The sequence below is a fragment of the Hetaerina americana genome, unplaced genomic scaffold, assembly GCF_022747635.1.
Source record: "Hetaerina americana unplaced genomic scaffold, ioHetAmer1.1.p SCAF_4, whole genome shotgun sequence".
NCBI classification, from domain to species: Eukaryota; Metazoa; Arthropoda; class Insecta; order Odonata; family Calopterygidae; genus Hetaerina; species Hetaerina americana.
In genome coordinates this window covers 91,479,516-91,499,711 of record NW_027286985.1, presented here as the reverse complement: position 1 = coordinate 91,499,711, position 20,196 = coordinate 91,479,516, and the positions used below count along the sequence as shown (strand labels likewise).

Below are 20,196 nucleotides of genomic sequence, written 5' to 3'. Positions count from 1 at the left end.
CGCTCACGCTTTCCTTATAGTAACCTTTAACAAGCATGGCGAGTTTTCTCTGAACAATCTCCAATTCCTTAATTAACGTTTTCTTCCAATTATCTCAGATACGCTCCTAATTCGGCCTTACTAAATCGTAGAAATACTTCCCTTTTACGATGCAGAGGTAGTTCTCGGGCTGGACTGCGTGAGAGACATTTGTCTCTCTCGCAGTCCAGCCCAAGAACTACCTCTGCATCTCTCAACAGCTGCGAAAGCCTACGATCTACTTCCCTTTTACCTTTGAAAATTACATTTTCCTTCAAATCGTTTAATAAAATCGGGCTTCTTCAAGGCAGATCCGCATATACATCAAATGTGTGTACCTCATAACATAATAGAGTCAATATCAATTAAACTCCGAAGTATCTCACATGTTTTGAAATGTACCACTTGATCGCATCTATTTTATGCTTTAGGTTTTGTTTATGATTCATTCTATTCCAAAACTGTAGTTATATTTGATAGTAGCTCCCATATGTTACATAACTATAGGTAATGTGGTAAGAGGCATAGGTATCTGATATTTTCCACAGTTGGAGAAAATACATTTGGATTTTATCATTGCATTTTACTGGTGTAAATCCAAATTGATATTATGTTATTTTCTAAATATTTGCATAACATTTTGTTTTTAGAGATTATAAGGTTCTTCGCATAATAGTGTTTGCTTCTTGTCCATATTGTGCGAATTTATTGTGTTAAATTGTTTTCCTCTTCAATTGTATTTCCGTCGTTTCCTCATGAACTGATTTTAAAATTTGAGTATCTGTCTCTTTAACGCCACACTGACATTTCTATTTTACCATGCTGGCTTCCCAATCTCTTGCTGTAGTGGGCATTAAATAAACGTGTGCACCAGGTCATATTTACAATATTCACCAATGACCACCAATAAAATATCGAACGTTTTTCAGGTAGTTAGTGTCAAAACAGTTTAAATGTTATATGGAAATGGAAAGGAAAATGTATATCCCAGTTTTAGAAACTTATTACTCCTATCACTTTACTCACAAATAAAATTAAAATTCTTAGTTGATAAAGCATTGTAACACATTCATCATTCGTAACTGCGCAATAATCTTGTATAGTTACATCTAAAAATTAGCACTTTTCTCATATATATATATATATATATATATATATATATATATATATATATATATATATATATATATATATATATATATAGATCCAAGAGAGATGGAAGGAGTATATAGAAGAACTGTATAGTAAAGAACTCAGACCAACACAGTTAGACATTGAAAAAGAAAATGACGTAGAGGAAGACAGCTTAGGTCCAGGCATACTAGACAATGAGATAGAAAGGGCATTAAGGGAGATGAAACTAAATAAGGCCGTGGGGGTTGATAACATTCCCGTGGAACTTTTAAAATGCTTAGGAAAATGTGGGAGGAAGAGGCTATATGGGCTGATCCGTAGCATTTATGAGGAGGGAATCTGGCCGGAAGACTTTGTGAGAGCAGTTTTAGTTCCGATTCCGAAAAAGGTAAAGGCCACGTCATGTGAGGACTATAGGACAATTAGTTTGATATCCCACGCAGCTAAAGTTGTTCTCAGGATCATAAAAAAAAGGATAGAGAGTAGGGCAAATGATTACTTAGGGGATGATCAGTTTGGGTTTAGGAAGGGGAGAGGTACGCGTGATGCCATTGCAGTAATGAGATTATTAATCGAGAGGAATATAGAACACAACCAAGAGGTATTTGCCTGTTTCGTAGATTTCGAAAAAGCGTTTGATAGAGTGAATTGGGAAAAACTAATGAGTATTCTGCAGAAAATAGGAATAGATTGGAGGGAAAGGAGGCTAATCCGCAACCTGTACATGTCTCAGACTGCTCAGGTGCGGGTGGGAAACGGGGAGTCAGGATGGGCAGTGTTAGGAAGGGGTGTAAGGCAGGGTTGCCCATTATCACCGTTGCTGTTCAACCTGTATGCAGAGGAAATGATCAAAGAGGCATGGGAAGAACTAGAGGTAGGAATGAAGGTGGGCGGGGAATTCGTAAAATCAGTTAGGTTTGCTGATGACCAAGCTTTAGTTTGTCAGTCAGCCAAGGGGCTGCAAGCATTGCTTAGTGAATTGGAAATTCAGTGCGACAGGTATGGGATGAGAATCAACATTAATAAAACAAAGGTTATGCGATTTTCTAGAAAGAAAAAGGGCAAGCTTAACATTAAAATAGGAGGGCAAAAACTAGAGCAGGTAGAACAGTTTACGTATCTCGGTAGTGTTTTGGACCAACACGGTCAAAGTAGTAGGGACGTAAGGAGAAGAATTGCGCTAGGCAAAGAGGCTTTCACGAGGAGGAGGGAGTTGATGACGGGGACTTTGAGCAAGGATGTTAAGAAAAGACTCGTAAAAACTTTGATATGGAGCGTAGCTATGTACGGCGCGGAAACGTGGTCATTGAAGCAGGAGGATAGACGTAGACTGGAGGCTTTTGAAATGTGGGTGTGGAGAAGAATGGAGAAGGTGAAATGGACAGAGAAGAAAACAAATGAGGAAGTACTTGGTATGGTGGGCGAAGAGAGGGGTTTGTTGGGAGCAATCCTATGGAGGCAGGAAAAGTGGATGAAGGGGGTGTTGACCGGCAGTGGGATGTTGAAGACTGTGATAGAGGGTAGAATGTTGGGCAAAAGAGGAAAGGGAAGGAACAGGATAGGGATGTTGGACGGGATGAAGGGCGGAAGAAAGTACTCAGAGATGAAGAGGGACCTGGTGTAGAGTAGAATTTAGGGTTGTGTTTTGTTAGTAGTCACAAAATATTTGTTTGGTAGTTGTGTCCATCGAAAAACCTACCTTAACCGGTAGATTACCTTAAAAAAAAAAAAAAAATATATATATATATATATATATATATATATATATATATATATATATATATACATATATATAAGTGTGTGTGTTTGTGTGTGTATGTATCATAATATAATTCTAACTCATGTAATCCATTCGGAAAAATACTATTCTGATAAATTTATCACTGTTTAATAATGCTATAAAGTTAAAATTGGAGTATTTACTTTGTTTTCTTTTTGATTTTAGGTGAGTTTTCGCTCATCTTTAAACTTCAGAAATTGTGAATCAAGGTAATGTATGTAATCTTACGTGTTGACTGTTATTTTTTATCTCAATTGAAATTCCATCATTGGTACTCCTTGAGTTGGTTCATTGATATGTTTTACTTTTACCATTTTCCAATGGTCGATGTAATTTTTTTCCTGAATCAAAATTACTTTATTTATATATGGCGGAGTTTTATAGAATTTTAATGTAAAATGTCGATCCGACTTTGTAGTGATTTAATATTTAAATGATGCCGGAATGAGATGATATTTGAAATCTGCCGCAAAAGTGCGGTTTTTATTTTCTGTTCTTTAGGAAAATTACCCATCAGCACTAGAGTGAGGACATTGATTAAAGTCTTTTAACGGAACGCTCAAATGAAATTACGACTTTACTAAATTTATAAATATGAACTTTGGAAAAATACATATTTGTAGTGGAAAAGTATTATACCATATGATTAATAGATTAATGCCTGTTTTACCTTAAAACGTTATCTAGTGTCCCGTTTTTTATTAAACTTTACCGCCTGAGTGAATTTTTATAAAAAATATGTTAAATTAATTTGTGTTCCGTAATAATAATCATTGAAAGAAATTAACTTTCTCTCCTGGGCTGAAATATTTGTAGCGACTATCTTTTTCGATTCAAATCATATTTTTCAGATTAACAGTGCAAAGGATTTTCGTAGTTTTTATTGGCACGTTTTTTAACTTTCTTAAATTATTTTTGTTGGTATTTTCTTTAAAAGTATATTTCAGTACGTCTTCCAACTTTTGGGCTGATGAAATTGGTGATCATCACTTGAATGAACGAACGAATCACACTAGAGCTAGAAATATAACGAGCGCATCATCTTTGATTTGTTTCTTAAGTAAAAAGCGTTTTCAGTATTTTTTTGGTCATTACCTTGATTCGCTGAACCGTACTCTCTTTTTTTAAAAAGAATTGGCCCATGACGTCTTTCTCTGTTTGTCTTGTAGTTAATTTCTCAAGATAACGAACGGAACCAAGTTACTGCACGCTGCTTTTATCTCACATATTAGCACCGAGGTTATGAATATACACACTTCAATTAGGACTGTTCCAATGTTTTTCTTTGTCCGCGAAAAATCTTTTTAAATGACAAGTAAAAGGTGACGGAGAGATAGAGGGAGCGCGTATGGGGGGAGTGAGAAGTAGGGGAAGGGATGGCGAGGGGGTAGGTTAGTTCTCACGGGCCTCCGTAGCAAACGCCTGATTATTCTCGGGAGTCTGGGCGGCCACTCTTTTCCAGATGTGGGACGGGTAATTGGCACGCCGGGGAGACGCTTTATCTTCCTGGGAGTCATTCAATGCCTTTCGAGATCGCGAGGAGGATAAGACATTTGAAGCGTCATCGTTCCCGTCCCCTCAAACTCCCGCCCACCGCTCTCCACTCGCACTTCCCTTCTACCCTTCATACCCTTCGCCGGCGCCACCTCCGGCGCCCTGCTGTGCCTCGCCCACCGCCTTCCCCCGCTCTCATCCACATTCAATCTCGTTTGATCTCCAGTCTATTTCCGAATCAATTTTCAGTACAATGGAATGGTCGAATCATCTCTTTAATCACTTTTCATTATGTTTGGGTCAATAAAAACTCCACTCTGTCACTTTTCTGCCATTCTCTTTCAGCTAAAGTTAATAATTCCGGTAGTCAAAAAGAAGAGTGCAGAAAACTCTTGGAACATTCCAAAAACTCTCATAACTAGCAGATTACTTTTACTAAATAAAGGAGGTGTATTGGAATATTTTACTTGAATAAAGAGGTAAATTCCATCAACACACTTTCCCAGAAATGCCTAACTTAAGGTATGATAAATATTTTAAGTGTTAGGACTTAACAAGTAAGTTCAAATGTCTTTCGATATAAAACCCTCAACCTACCTTTTAATTCTTCTATAAACTCTCTCCGCAGTAGCCTCTTTTGGCTTCTTTATTCTTTGTTCAGACTTGCACTTAAGCTGAGTTATAAAACAACATTTCAATATTTGCCAAAGAGAATACTTCGAGGCCCGATAACATCTCAGAATATTTTAAGTTTTCTATTGTTACATAAGAGAGCATTTTTTATTTATAATTAATGAATCACGGCTTTCCCCATTCTCTCTTAACCATTTCAAAATTTTCCCATAATATTAAAACGGAGGTTTCTCCAATAATTTATGCAACGCTAGATTAATAGCTATTGAAAAAGTTTTGTTAAGGGTAATTTTAAATAGTGCTTTATGTCTCATTAAAATCAATTTTTGAATGGTATATCTTAGGACCTTGAAATCAGTATGGGTACTGTAAACATCAATCTACAGCATTTGCCGAATTTCAAGTCACTTATTAGGTATCATCCTTATTTAACCAAAGCCCATAAGGATATTTTGTGATGTTTTCAATGCATTACTCTGTGTAAGTTACTCTCGCCCCCTTAGAAAAATTAGCTTACTGGAAATAAGGGAATTTCAAATAAATGTCTTTACTTATACCTTAGTAATCGAACTAAAACCGTCCCACTTACTATAAACATCTCCTAAAAAAAACACTCCTGTTATAGCAGGAGTATCTCGTTAGAGATCCATCAAGGTTCTACGTTAAGCCCAGACGTATTTATAATTAATACTAATGATTTAAAATTATTCTGTAACATTTATTCTTGTGCAAAATAATGCTAATAGTAAAACTAACTAATAAAAATCTCTAGATTTGACATACACTGCAAAAAAAGTGTATTACGTAGTATACTTTTGTCTAATTTTCTATCAATTTGGTACCCTTCTAGCTTCAATGAACCGTCATCTCATTTTTAAGTACTATTTTATTGATAGATGAGAAATTATTTCAGTGAAAGTAGTTATTATCATAATGATAGAGTAAGTAGAAAGCATAAGAGATAAAGAATGAGTTATTGAAATATGTAATATGGAGTATAAGGATATTTTGTGTCATATTAGCTAGATTTGAGGAGTACTGTAGGGTGTCGTCTCAGGTTCCATCAAAATTCTACAAAACGTCGTAGAGTATTACTAATAAATTATAATAGTATTAAATTAGTACCCACTTTATTTTTAGAATAAAATGGATATATTGGATGTGCTAAAATTAGACAGAACAAATTGAAACTATCCATTTGGGGAGTTTATTCTTTCAACAGTACTTTATGGTAGTAAAGTCTCGTAAAGAACTCTAATTTGATACGTTTTTATAAATCAATATTTACATAGTCTGTGATTTCGTATCACAGTGTATTTCAATAGCATTTTTATATTTGTTAAGGCCTGTGTTCAAAGAATGAATATAAGATGTTGTAATGTTCCGAATATGTTTATGCTCGGACTTTTAAGAGTTCAAACTTGGAAAACATTCGGACTACTTGGCCGGCCTCGGTGGCGAAGGTTTAACGCCCTCTTCTGCAAACATAGAGATCGCGGGTTCCATTTCCTCCAACGTGGATTTTCCTTCACCAAGGGCTTGGGTGTTTGTAATTGTCTTCAATTTAATGCCTAAGGGTGGTGGAAGAAGGGGCTATAATTCTCAATCTCACCCAATACGATAAAAAATTAAATGGTTGTTATGGTTTTTCTCAAATCAGTTCTATAGAAGATTCTTCTTCCCAGAAGACGTAGAACAATTATATAATATTACGCACTGAACCAATTAATGAAATGGCCTTGAGTTGTGAGCGGGTTGTAGCGATGGAGATCAAATGGTAGATTATAATTTCCTAGGAAATTTTAAGCCATTTAGGAGGAGTAGGAGATGATGAATGTTCGAAAGTCACTTCTATTTTGCATGCCGGAGATATAGTCTTGAAAATCTAGGCACGCAGTAATCCCTTGGTGAAACTAGCTTGGTGCGCTATTCCTTGTGCATTCCACGTCGCCATTCATCTGTGGAAGCCTTTTGTTCGATTCGGGAGTATTCTTCGCTCCAAGAGCAACCTCCTCACCGCCACGCCCCCCCACCCTATATTCAATTCCCCGCTCACTACTCCGTCCCTCCTCCTTTAGGGTCCCTTCTCTGCCTCACCGTCTACCAACTCGCCTCTCTTATCATTCGAATGGATTTCGTCTGCAAGGATATCAGATTATTTCCTGTCGTTAAGGAAGTTATAATTGGCGCAGAAATCCGAGGAGTGGGGGTTGATTTTGTGGAAACGATATGGATGGATTCGTTCCGCTTGAATAATTAAAAGTTACTCGTATTGCCTTCCACTTCATTCTGTGAAGCATGCGCCAAATTTGTAATATGGCACTTTTCAAAATCCTCTCATTGATCTGCCAAAGTAATTAATACGTGGCTTCCAATTCGAGCGAGCCACAATAGAATGAGGAGGAACAAACGAGAGAGTAGTTGCCGTCTATTCTATCTCGATGCCTTTGTTAACTGCATAAGTGAGTGGCTATATTGCTCTGTTTCATCAGTGCGGATACCAATTAGCAAAGATATATTACGATGCAATTTGTGCGACTTCACTGATGAGCCACTGGGCATTTCATGATCTGCCCTAGAATATGTCCACCTGCCAAAAGGAATAAGGGTCTGGATGTGGGGCAAGGCTCTTGCGAAATTCATTGCTCCCTAGACTTGGTTAAGTTAATGTTACCGTTGTGAATTCGCTGAATGACTGATATTTCAATGCCCAAAGGGCTTATCATTATTATGGCGGCCGAACATCAATGCATGATTAGAGCGCCACAGAATGGTTGCTCAATTTCAAATGGATTTTGAACGCTGTAGCGCTTCTTATTCGCCCTCGTGATGGTTTAGTTATATTGACGAAGAGATGAGCCCAATCGTAAGGAAACAGAGGAAAATTGTTTGGGTAATTTTGAGAGCGAAAATTCTAGTACCCTTTCTCTCAAAATATATTGCTTAGATATTTCAAAGCTCTTTTTCCTTTTCTTCAAAATATTTCAAGTTCCATTATGACCTTATTTGGAGCTCATGACTCCTACTTCAAAACTAATGGCAATTTCACGATGCACTGTTGAAAAATGTAACTAATTGTATAAATTTCTATCCAGTTTTCGGAGTCTTATATTCAATGCTCGTCTGCGGACTATTTTTTCCTGGTCACTTACGCTCAGCTTCTTTTTTCGCCTGTGGCTAGCTCGACACGTCCTAGGCGGGGGGTGGGCGGCTCGCGCAATGTATAATTCTTTTTCAAAGATTGACATTAATATTCTCTCTCGTGGAAGACCAGGCTTTCAGAATGCTCTGGCAGTACATGCCAATTCATTTACCCACGTGCCTGGTTGATCGCGGAATTTGTAATTTTATCTCACATTCGTGCGTGTAATCAATTTCCTTTCCAAAATGAAAACCCTCTGCTATAGTGGGCACAATTACCCCAACCACTCTATGTAACCCCCCAGCGTCCTGTGTATCAAGAGCAATTTATGATCAATCAGGCCAAGCAATGTGATCCAATATATCTGGTCTGGTCGTGATATATCTTTTCGCGCATTGATCAATCTCTGATGGATGGTAAAACGGATGACACGCAGGTCAACTTTTGATATCAAATCGTGCGCAAGACTTAAGTAGCATACCACAATGCCAGGCGAGGTAGCATACTGCAATGAGGTAGGCGATGTGGAAACGTTGGAATTCTTTCAAAGCAGGGGAAATATAAAAAAAAGTAATATCATTGATTTTCCGAAGAGAATTTATTGATAACCAGTTGCTCTAGTTAAAGTAGTGATGATATACTTTTCTCCACGTGAGACCATGTGTGGGGGGGATCGAGACGTGCTGTTGCTATCGTGTTGGCTTCCCACACAGGGTACCCGGGTTCAAATCCTGGCGGTGTTGAATATTTTTCCGTGTATCTCGGTCCCTCCCCTACTTGAGGTGCTTTGTGGAGGGCACTTTGGGTGAGTACGCCGTCCGTCGGATGGGACGTTAAGCTGCGGACCCCTTGGCGCCTTTCGTAAAGAGTAGGCTAATGCCGACGCCGGGTTTCTATTCACCCTTCATCCTTTCCTACCCATCCCCTATGCCCTATGGCGCAAATGACCTCAGCTGTCGGTCGCCTCCCCTAAATAGTACTACTGCGAGACCATATGAGCGTGTGTGGTCCTTGTATTGAGTTCAAAATCGTAATAAAGGGAAGTATTAATTAAAATTGAAATTATTGCAAAGATTGAGAATAAATTCGCACCTAAAACCTTTCGGACCAGCCAGTTACTTCTATTACAATAATCACTACCATACTTCAGTCTGAGAAGGAAGAGTTAATTGTCGTATGCTCTCGTGGTCAGAATTGGTTTTCTTGTGGGTAAATTTTTAACGTAAATTCTTAAATATGTTTCATTATAACAGTAATATTAATCGCAACGGGATAACAGGGAATGTCACAAATAATTTATAGTTATAAATATAAATTTTAATATGAACACAATATAAGATACTCCAATTGTTATCACATGCGTCACAAATTTCATAATTCAATCAGACGACTCATAATTGCTCTGTAGAGTACTCTTGCATCGTTTTTGAAAATGGACGTTGACAAAGTTCCAAGCAAACTGAGTTTATCGTTGGGGTCACTCCTGCAAAACCTTACCACGAGGAAAAAATAGTATCGAATTAAATTTTTAAGCTTAATTCTTTGGCGTCTTTTAGTAGAGGAATGTTCAACCATTTAGCTATTTTTCTAGACCACATGAGAAGTGTAGCTGTCATAATATGACTAACTAAAGGTGAATGTGGTCAACGTTACATAGAAATGTAAAATCCTTTCCTCTTTATATATTTAAACGAAATGATTGCATTAACTGCTCGTAGTGCGGCTGCATCAATTAAAAGAAAGAAATAGAATTATTCTATGCATCTTTGACCCTGTGGTGCAATTGCTTCAATAGCAATTAATGGACGCAAATGTATTTCTAAATGACAATAAAGTTATTTAATACTCTACTTCTGTTAATATCGTACTTCTTAAACCATGCAAATTTTAACCAAAAATAAACTAGCAGAATAAATTAAGCAAAAAGAAGGCCAGGTGTGACCGACGACTCGTAGGTGAGCTAAACAGAAAGTTAAGGGCCTCTCACGCTGGGAATTACGGGGGAGATCCAAAGGCCCCAGTGGACCCCTACGCTACTTTTTTGCAATGGAATGAGAGAGTATTGCGTGTAGAGAGGTCGTGTGCTTTGCATCAGTGTGAAGGGATCTTTCGGCCAGACTTAACCCTGGAGATACGAGGTTCGCACGCCACTCGCGAGCGACCCCCGTCCATGGGGTTGAAGTGCCGCACGGAGTTGGGAGGTTTCGAAGCCAAGTTTCCTCCTCGCCTTTTTTTCAACCCCTCCCTCTCGCTGTCCACCCCTTCTCCGCTGTTGCCTTTTCTCCCTAACTTCGTGGCTCCCACGGATGAGCCTTCCCTTTTCACGCCGTGAGATCAGCGCAGGGGGGGGGAGTGTGGGAGGCAAGGAAAGAAAAGGTTTTGCTGCTTACGCACTGCGCCCCACCTTCAGGCGTAAGTGGCAATTTTCGTCTGCTCTGGGGATCATTAGTTGGTCGGTGAGGTCTGAAAAAAGGAAAGGAGAGATAGCGAGGTAGATGCTATTGGGTGTGTGGGGGAAGGTAAGGGGGTTTTGGCGGGAAGGGAGTGGGATGGAACGGCGAGGAGGGGTTGGGCGCGGGCTCGCTTGTCCGCTGGGACGGGAGGAATTGCTGAGGAGCACAACTCGCGAGAAGACGCCATTCATTCATTTCGGCCGTCACTCATGCGGTGTGCGAAGGGTTCCGCGGGCGCTCTATCCTTCCTTCCAGCGAACCCCTGAACACCCGTCCCCCAACCACTTCTCCTCACCGTCCCCTCCCCTAGGGTATGCTCTGCCCCTGGGATATGGCCGGTGACCATTCTGAATGCTCACCGTCTGCAGGATGATGCCGAATGCCTGTATTGGTTATTTTCATCGACAAGTGCGCATATATTTAATTGAAATCATATTCGGAGTTACCTCGCCGGTAACTCCTTTAGCCTCATGAAATAAAAATCCAACTCTGTACATCTAGTCTCATTCTTATGCCATGTAGTAATTTCAAGAAAGTTTAAAAACATACATATTGCTCGGAAGCTTTCGAAAAAATTCTTCTTATAACTTAAGAATAGTTCTGTCCCTTAAACTGCAACATTTTACCTATTTTCCATTCCTTTTGAACTAAATCCGAATTTAGGAAAAAAGTTACTTTTATCACCGACAGTTGCACAAGGGTGGTATTTGAATTTACCGATTGTGTTTCATGTTGCAGGATTCTCACTCAAGCTTCCTTGCTTTTGCATAAGCGTATTCAATTTAATCTCTTTGAATATAATAATTTTTCATATTCCAACACGATAATAAGAAATAAAGATACTTAAACAGATGTCGGAGCGGCGTTCAGGAGACAGAATAATTCACTTAAATTTTAAAAAGAGTTAAATAGGCAACCACACGTATTATGCATACCCTGATGTAGGTCAGGTATTGGAGTGGTGTTAAGGATGGGGTTACAATCAGAAAAGGTACAACGGAGTAGTTTTGGAATGAAACTTCTTGATTCTAATAGAGTTTGGGAAAAGTCTTTGACTTTAAGAATGGAACAGAACACAAGGGTTTCTGGCAAAAAAGAGAGAATTGGAAAGGAATTAAATTGCTTTGATAGATTTGACTATCTATATAAAATAATGGAGGTTATTTACACCGTCGCCGACAGATTCAAGGGCTCGTTATTCCTCTGCGAGACCCGCATTCATAGCATAATCCGGCCTAAAGGCCGAAAACCTTTAAGCTCACTTGAATGCTAGGATGTGATTAAGTGGATTACCCCCAAAATTATTGAATCTCTATGGTATTGTATGGACACGAGATTTGTATATTAGCGAACATGTATACGAGTGTCTGTATGAGCAAACATTTTTGCATGCATAAAATAGTGCCCTAACATACGACTTGCGGCGGCTTAAGGGTATTGTGTAGATGCAGTAATTAATCTGCTTTATATTCAGTAAGCTTTAGTGAGAGACTTCACTTTCAACGATAGTTCTTCTGTTCTTTAGCTCTTCTATTTCAGTTGAATGTTCGTAGATTTTTATCAAATTTTCCTTTATAATCTCTTGCCCATTATGTAGCTATAAGTAGAGCAATGTTCTCTTTAAGGAGGCAATTAACTTTTGTTCGGATTTCATCTCTAAAATGCTCTTTTTTTCTTAAATAAGAATATTTTATTCCATTCGATCAGTGTGCTCTCTGTCGGGACATGTAATAGGGAAGGGAGTCATTAAAGGAAGTGGGTAAATGATGTCCCAATTGAGCGTTGTAAAATAGGCTCGATTTTTTATTGATTCGTGTTCATACCTGTATATTGTTTGATAAAATAAGTATTCAGTTTTATCTTTTGCGATTATGCGAAAATTGTGACATGATTATTCTTAGTTAGTTTCTGACCAAAGCATCGGTGAGTATCAGACTTTTGTAGCTAGTAACTTCCATATTTCCTCCTATAGTGCCTGCCTTATTTTTTTAGTTCGTAGCATAAGTAAAATCGAGCGTCTATTTCATGTCCCTTGTTAACTATCGACTTGAAACAAGAGGGAGGTAAACGATGAATGATTCGTCGGATGTGATTAACTCATAAGTTTGGATTCGATATTGTTCAGCTAGGCAAACGATTGGACAGGCAGACTTCCTATATTTTCCCGCAAACCCATCACCCCACTCGGCCTGTCGCAATTAACCCCCTTGTTCTCACCCCCTCCCCCACCTTCTTCAATAAAGCACGATGAACCCCGGCCGTCTTCACGTTTCCAAACTAGGGACGCACACCCCCCAAACCGGGCCACGCCCCTCCCTCATCCCTGCCCCCCAACCCACTCCTTCCTGCCTCGCTCTTCAACTCCAGTTTCCTTTGTGAAACGTCTTTAAAGAAATATCCCACTTTGAACGAATCATCTTACCTTTTCCACTCGATGCCATGCTCGCCCACTTCTCTCCCGTTCCTCCTCATTCCGTCACCCCTCTTATTTGGGATCTATTTCTCCTCCTCCCTCTTCTCTCCTCCAGGCGCATTCCCTTTTCAGTCCCCTTCCTAAGAATCGCTGCAAAGAGCACATGGATCTGTCAGAGCGGAAGGTTAGTGGGGACAGTGGAAGGCGATAGTCTTCCATCGGATAAACGGGTTGGAGTTTTTCGTGCTATGGACACTTCTCCGGGGTTACCATTAAGGATGCTTCTCCGGTAATACCTGATGAAATATCATTTGTAAGTTTTCAAATACACTTCTATATCTCACCGAGGTGATTAACTGTACCAAAATAGAGTCAAAATATAATATTGAAGAGTAGAAGGGAATGAAACAAGTGGATATGATATAGCTAAAGCTGGTATTGGACGTCAAACATGGTTTAGCGTAAATTGATGCTGCAAAAATCAATTTAAATGCTCAAATAATAAACAAATGGAGCAATAGATGTATCAGTTACATTAAATCAAAATGTGGCAACAATAAAGCACGTCTGGTGTATAGCATTTCAAATGAATCTGACACTAACACTTGTATTACCAGTGAATATAGTACATCGCTTGGAAACTGTGCCCTGTTTGAAGATAAGCACAAATGACTGGCATTCCTGCGTCAATTTTATTAGATATGTATGCTTAAAATGTCCTTAGAAATACTTATGGTAACGTAATGGTTTAGACATGGAAGGTATTTGTTTTCAAAGGAAACATTGGCATCTTGAAAATGCACTAATAAGGATAAAAATGCAATTTCTACAACAACATGGGTTAATATAAATTGATAGCTTGTTAATACCGTGGAAATGAGAAAAATGTGTTTTATATCACTACTCGAATATGGCTTAAGTTAGCTACAACTCGCCCTGACTAAGATGTGGCCTGTCACTCTCCATGATCCTAATCGTATAATCAAGAAAAAGAGATTCGTGTCTGCTAAATAACTTCACTTAATTCACACCACTCTAAACTCTTTGACGAAACTTGAACCATCACATGGCAATTTCCCTTACCGGATCGATTAACAATTAGTCTGATATTTCTGTGGGCTGTCGAGCCCGCCTCTGGCCGCTTTCCGCCACACGATGAGACGTTCCCTGACACCCTGTCCTCTTTGCTCACACTAAAAAGCAAAGCGGAATAGTCTATGACCTCTCTCGAATGTCTAAAAATACGCCGGGAATGGAAGTATCCATTTTCAAGCGGAGTAGCGGGAGGAATAAAATCCTTTTTCAACCTAACTACAAGGATGGTGCACGCCAAATGAGAGGCTCCCCAAATGAGGCACAACGCCCGATTAAAGGACATATTCCGCTTGTGCAATAAAATGAAAACAGCTGTTTGACGCAATCGTTGCGCTAAAAAATGATTAGCGTTCCATTAATAGAATTTTAGTTGAACATTATTATGATCGCCCATTTTCGTGATTTGTTCTTTCACGAACCCGTGGACTCAAAACCGGTAAATTTACTGCTGGTGTAACCTGGAATCACACTACGGAAATGACCGTTTAAATCAACTATCCGGGTAATAAAATTTGATTGATCATTTTATCAACCTTGATAGCCAGCTGCATTGTCATTGTGTTTTGTGCTGTTATCAGTTGTTGCAACATGTCAAACAATACCTTCATGACGGATAACATACTTACAAAATGATTTAAACGCATTTTCTAATTTGGTATTTTAACGCCTAACGCTTTCACGCGTCCTAACAAAGCAGCCCTTCAATTTTCAGGAATAAAAATTAGTTTTCAATTTCATTAACATGAATAGAAAGAGAAAATTATTGAATGACGTTTGTTCTATATCATAATCGCCCGCTTTCTCTTCTATAGGCCTAATCCATATAATTAATACGGCACTCTCTGGCCACTAATCGTAATTGCGTAAACAAATCGTTAGTTAGATAAAATTAAACTAATGTCTCTTTTAAATATCCTATTCGCCATTCGAATGATTATCCTCAGTGGTATAACATGCCTTCCATAGTTGACATCTTTAGCTGGAATGAAAAAAATTTTTTAGTGCCGGAGACATCTGCGACAGCTCAGGAATTACGTTTTTGGCAAAACCTCTTTATAGATACCGTTGAAAGACAGTCGGTCTAAAGGAATGAAACGCATGATTGATTCGATACCAATGATGCCAAGCCGTGCTATACTCAAGTGACATTCACGCAAGCTCATCACGCATTTCCAGTGCTCACCCCTTCGGCTTTCAGCCCTCGTTCCCTCCGCTAACTCTCTGCGGGCACTCAACCCTCTCTTAATCCTCGCTTTCTATTCCATTTTTATTGAGACGCCAAATTTAGCATCCTTCAAAGCGTATCCTTGTATTTAACTATCTTTTTGCCCTCTCTCCAGTTCTTGGATTACTCATTAATGCAGTGTGCGACAACATTAATTCCTTTTTTGAAATCATATTGCGTTTGAAAAAAGAAAGTTATGTTGCCGCACCGTGTACTGACCACAACTGGAAAACGCAACTCACGGTTAGACATTTGCCAGTCTATGGTCGAAGGTATCTAATTCGAATGGTTTCAGAATATATGCGCTACGCTGTATTTTTAAGCCTTGCTTTACGAGGCACACTCATCCCACATTGCTATAAAATCTTTAAATACTCATATATTCTACTTCCCTCAACTTCCACCGCTATCTACTTATATCCTATCCCTGCCCCTTTTTCGCTCGCCTAACATTCTCCCCTCTATCATAGTCTTCAATCTACCATCATCAATCAAAACGCCAAGTCTCCATCTTTCCCGCCTTGTTTGCATTTCTTCCAAAAATTCACTCTCTTGCTCTTAATGATTGACTATTCCTCGTTTGTTCTAATTTCGCCTTCTCCATTCTTCTACACCCCCCCATTGTCAAAGTTTCCAATCCACGCCTATCATCCTACTTCAACGACCACGTTTCCGCGCTGGACGAAATGAAGCCCTGTAAAAAATTGTACAAAAATATTTTCTTAACGTTCTTACTCGACATTCCTCTCATCAATATTTTTCTCGATGTGAAATATTCTTTGACTAACTCAATTCTACTTCCACTACTTTGTCCATTTTGGTACAAAACACTTGCGAGTAAGGTAAACTGTTTCACCTGCTCTAGTTTTTGCCCTGCTGTTTTAACATTTGACTATTCTCCTCTCATTCTCCAAAACCGCATGACTTTCTTGTTTTTACTTTTATTCTCATCCGATTACTATTATATGGATATTTTATGCACTCAGCAATGATGCCTTGATTGTAAGCCTTTGCCCAACTTGATCATCCAATAACCTGAATGGCTTTATGAATTCCCCACAAGCCATTCCCATCTCCAGCTCTTCCTGCGCATATTTTACCCTTTCCTCCATATATAAGTTAAAATAATTAGCAAAACTGGCCAATTCTTTCTTATTCCTCGTTCAAACACCATATATCTCGACAATACATCCGCAACATGCGTTTGAGTATTCTGGTACATATAAGGTTTGCGGATAAGTCAGCTGTTTTACAAATGAACTTCTATCTTCAGGAATACATTTATGAACTCTGCCCATTTACTCTATGAACGCTTTTTCAATATCCACGAAATAAGAGAATGCACCTAGTTAGTATTCCATGTATATATTTTTGTAAATATAAATAGGAAAATATAATTCCATAGTATTAATAGAAAATATTTTTAATCAATCAGCTTCCTGTTGAAGGCAAAGGAAAATTTAACGATTACCTCCAGAAATATTTTCGTAAAAATCCTAATACTCTTTCATTTTCATTGCTTAGTTAGAACGGAGTCTGTCCCAAAAATAAGTAGAATAAGGCCGGGAAATTGAAACATTATTGCAAATCATATTACAAATCCCTAAAATTCTCCAAAATAGCACCTTTTTGATTCGACACGCTAATGCCAGCGCCTCTGCCGTTCGCGGAATGCTTCCTGGAAGGCGCCTACGGGAATCTCGATCAGGTACCCAACGAAGTTACTTGTCTTTGACGTTATCCAGTCTTTAACGTTTTCCAGCATTCCAAAAGGATTGTATTTCAAGCTCTTTCCTATAATCGGAAACAAAAAGGAGTCCTGAGGTGCCACATCTGAAGGCACTAGTGAATGCCTTCTTACTTTTCAGGGATATGAGAGTCGGTGAGGGGGCAGAAGCTTCCATTATTTGTTCCTTCCATTCTCCCGACCCACTTCCCACTCACTTTGGCGTTAATTTTACCTCTTCTGATCAATTATCGGCCTCGACAATAGTCCCGGGCATTGTGTTGGGTTCATTTAGAAGCGATCACCGCGTATTTACTCCATGCCATCGATATGGACTACATTCACTTGGGGCAAATGGGGGTTGCCGGGGGGGCCTCTTTTATTTTCGAATAAGAAATAGCATGCATCAACAGGTTCCAAAATGCTCCATTTGTTTAATTTCATTATTGAAATATAAGGAAAAATATTTTTCAAGTAAACGGTATCGAATGGCTGTTCTTCATCCCATTCAGTCTTCAGTTTATGAAACAGTATCCGTTGTATAAATTATTCAGCTGAGTATAATATTATCCTCCCATGCAATTGATATAATTTATTGAAAAAAAGAAAAGTGTGTTTAATGCGTAAAATGCCGCTTACCCTTTTCCTAAAAATAATTGCGTAGATCATGAAAGTGCACCCAACATTTTATGATAATTATGAAAGTAATGCCATTTTCAAAGTGTATTCATGTGTTTTGCGGTAATGTTATTTGAATAATCAATCTCTAGGTCTTATAGAGTGGAATACATAAATACTAGTCGTTCCCTATGAAAATCTCAATCGTTAAAAGATGTATCAGTTATGTGTCTTAGGATTCCTTTTTCACATTCCACCATTCCAGTAATGGAATCACTCCTCATACATTATACAGGTATATTATATTTACATTTATATTACCTGTATATTACCGGTATATTGTATCTTTATATTACTTTATTTCACTTGTTAATATTTTTCCTATTATTACATCACCTGTATCTTTTTCTCTGCAGTTGCTTTTTACATTTCTCTTTTTGGTGAATATTTTCATCAAGAGCCATCGTACCCCAAGGTGATTAGTCCCTTCTTCTCCTCTTTTCGTCTTCATTCCTTTTCTTCTATTGGTTAGAGGAATAGGAAGGAGTGAAATATCTTTGCCGATTATCCCATTTTACCCTGATAATTCTTCTTTATTGCACCACGTCTCCCATGCCTCCAAATATTTCCGTTGCTGCGACTGTACATGTTCCACTTCCACAGGGCAACAAGGTACATGCATACAGAAATGTACTACAGTTTTTTTTCCGGGTTTGTGCTGTTGTCAGCTATTAGCAGACTATTTTTCCGCCAGAAAGCCTTTCTTTTTCAATTTATTGCCGCACTTATCCCATCCCAGCTGATTCATCTTCCCAATCTGCACATCCCATCCAGCTCCATCTAGCCTGCCTTTGGCCTCCTATTTTACACGTTGACTGAATTATGCTCGTCAATTGCTTAGCTACTGCCTTCACGCAATATTACAAATGCGATAATACCTTACTCACTGAATAAATAAACATAATATTTTTTCATAAACTTAGTATTTTTCATAGAAGTATTAGGATGACTTAGTCTTTTATAAATAAACTTATTTTGATTAAAGCTTTTGTTTTTTGCTTGAAAATATACTAAGTTTATTTATTCAGTGATCATGAACTTGCACCAAGTACAGCCTCAAACCATTGATTTCACGATAACACGTCTTCAATACTATTGCCAAGTATTTTCAGTCGCCTATTTGATTGATTCATTGATCATACCCGCCAGTATTCTTTGACTTTGTGACACCGGTTTGATTTTCAATATGGACGTCATGAACATGTAATATTTTAAAAGGTTTTAGAAAATTAAATCCTCTTTTAGATAAGTTCAACTTAATATATTTTACGTTCAAGTGAGGCAGTTGATTACTTTCGTTGCGTCATATATCCTATTTTTTAGTGAAGCTTGTGGCAGCATAATTGAATATGAGAAGTGTAGGCGCATTTGTCAAATTACTGGTTTGCGGATGGGGCAGAGTTATACACAGAATTTAATTTTCACGGAAAGATTCCATGTATTCCACATTTCCCTAATTTGAAACGAGAGGTGGGGTTGGTTACCGTGATGCAAAATTCGGCCGGGGGGGGATGGACGGAGGCACGGAGGGCATTGGGCTCCCTTCCCCTAACGAGTATCGTTAAAGCGAGATTATTGTGATCGAGTGAATGCCTCGGAGGACACCGTCTCCGCCTTTGTGAAGTGGAGTTGGCGCGGCGAGGCCACAGCAGCGGCGGTGGCGGCTGACTACCAGATGGCCGGGCCCCGTTGGAGGTTGGACCCCGGGAGGGGGCTCGCGATATTAAAATGCCTGTGGTTGAGTGAGGGCCAGCGACAGTTTTACAGGTGAAAGGAGATCGGCGGGAGCAGGATAAATGATATGGCCGGGGATGGAGGGATGAGTGGGGGATTATAACTTTTTCCCTGCAAGGTTTTTCTTCGTTCCTTGGAAGAGAGGAACGGGGACTGGCTAGGGAAAGCGTCACGCCGCCCTCGGAGGGGATGACGTAGCCATTACGTCATAGGCCACTCACCACCCTAACCCCCCATGTATCCATGGGAACGGATTCCGAGTGTCCTCGGGTGGAGCCGGTAGGGGAGAGGGAGGCGTGGGGGGAAAGAAAGAAAAAATGGAATATCGGTGGAGCCATGGTGTGGGTCAAAATGGTTAGGGAATTAGTCCGTGACTGGGGTATCATTGATGGTTGAAACGGGCGCTCCTTGCGAGAAAAGGGTTAGAAATTAAAACTTGCCTTCGGAGTTAACTCAATTTGGAGAGCTTAATTATTTTCACCTCACAATATTCAATTTTTTCAGCGTGATTATTAAGAATCAATTGATTTGAAGTGACAAAAAGTCTTTCTACTATGCCTTTCTGTGGAGCCTCCTTTAAAGTATTACTTCTATCTAGATTATTTTAGAGAGAACTTTGATATATGTATATGTACTAAAATTGAAAAGTTTCGTAATACATCATTTTCTAG

The 20,196-nt window shown here is 39.0% G+C and overlaps 1 protein-coding gene across 1 annotated transcript in view; it reads left to right on the top strand.

Moving 5' to 3' along the window:
- Positions 1 to 20,196, top strand: part of mmd (disintegrin and metalloproteinase domain-containing protein mind-meld) — a 997,749-nt gene that overhangs the window by 119,188 nt on the left and 858,365 nt on the right. The gene's annotated exons all lie outside the window — the stretch shown is intronic.